This window comes from Apis dorsata, unplaced genomic scaffold, assembly GCF_000469605.1.
Source record: "Apis dorsata unplaced genomic scaffold, Apis dorsata 1.3 scaffold_220, whole genome shotgun sequence".
Lineage (NCBI taxonomy): Eukaryota > Metazoa > Arthropoda > Insecta > Hymenoptera > Apidae > Apis > Apis dorsata.
Genome location: NW_006263502.1, coordinates 1,034,833 through 1,036,136, shown reverse-complemented (window position 1 = coordinate 1,036,136; position 1,304 = coordinate 1,034,833).

Below are 1,304 nucleotides of genomic sequence, written 5' to 3'. Positions count from 1 at the left end.
AAAAAAAAAAAAAAAAAAAAAAAACGGTACCTTCAATTGATCTTAATGTGTGCTGAGATCTTCGAATCAACAAATCTTATACATCTTGTTTAAATTTATATAATATTCCATTAAAAAATGCATCATGAGAATTGTATCGATGATAATAAGTGAGTGCAAAGAATACTATATAACAAAATTTCTGTAATGGCTAATGTATTAATTGATTTCATAATTTGTGTATTATGTTTAAAAATTTCGCGAAAATTACAAGATTTATTTAGATCTGCGTACACTATTTTCATAGTTATATTATTGTTTTATATATATACGTATATGTCAACTTTTGTAATTACTTGTTAAACAATTAAGTAATTATAAAAGAAATCGTCTTTTTTTGTTTTAATGCAATTTAACCCTTTTGCTAAAAATGATTAAGATTACTAACATATTGATTTTTATTATAAAAATTTCGTACAAAGTTTGTTTCTATACACTTTCTAATGTTAATTATTAAAAAACATAATAACAACATTAATAGATTATTAAAATTCATCAATTATTTATGATTTTTTATTCGAATAGTAAAAATTCATAAAAAAAATTCATCAGATAAAAATAAATTGAATTGAATAAAATTTTGTTTCAATAAAAGTAAAGTTCAGTGAAAATTTATTAATAGTTCATTGAATTCGTAAAAGTGAAAGGGTTAAATTCATAAAATTATTTCTATTTTAATATAAATGTTATTCACTGTTTTTCCTTGTGTGCAAATGTTCGCATTTTTCGTGATTGTTCTCAGAGTAGTGAAGCATACGAATCCGTCGTATCTCGTCTTTTTGAGAGCATAATATCTCATATTCAAAATATCTTCAAACGCGTATTTTTGGAGATTAAAAATTATTTGACCGATAATTCGTATAAGCATAATTTATGTGATCATTATCACACTATGCACTTATTTTTTTCGAGCGAATCATAAAAATGAAAATGATCCTCTCAGAAATGTGAAATCGAAAAACGAAATTGAAAAGCGTAAAGGTGTTATAGGAATTACGCGATCATTGCGTGAAAAACGCAGTTACAGCACGGTAGACTTCCTGTTGTTGTAATACTTCATTTGTTGATGCGTTTGTTCTGAACGCGCATTAGGAAAAAGGAACGATATTAAAAAAAATAAGGAAAAGAAAGTAGTTTGAAAAAAAAGCGCTAAAAAGAAATATAATATGCTAAATTGCAAAGAAAGAAAAACGGAAATATTGATAATTTAGTAATGCGTAATTTTAGTCGTTTCTACGAGACCAGAAAGTTGAGAGAGTTCAGAT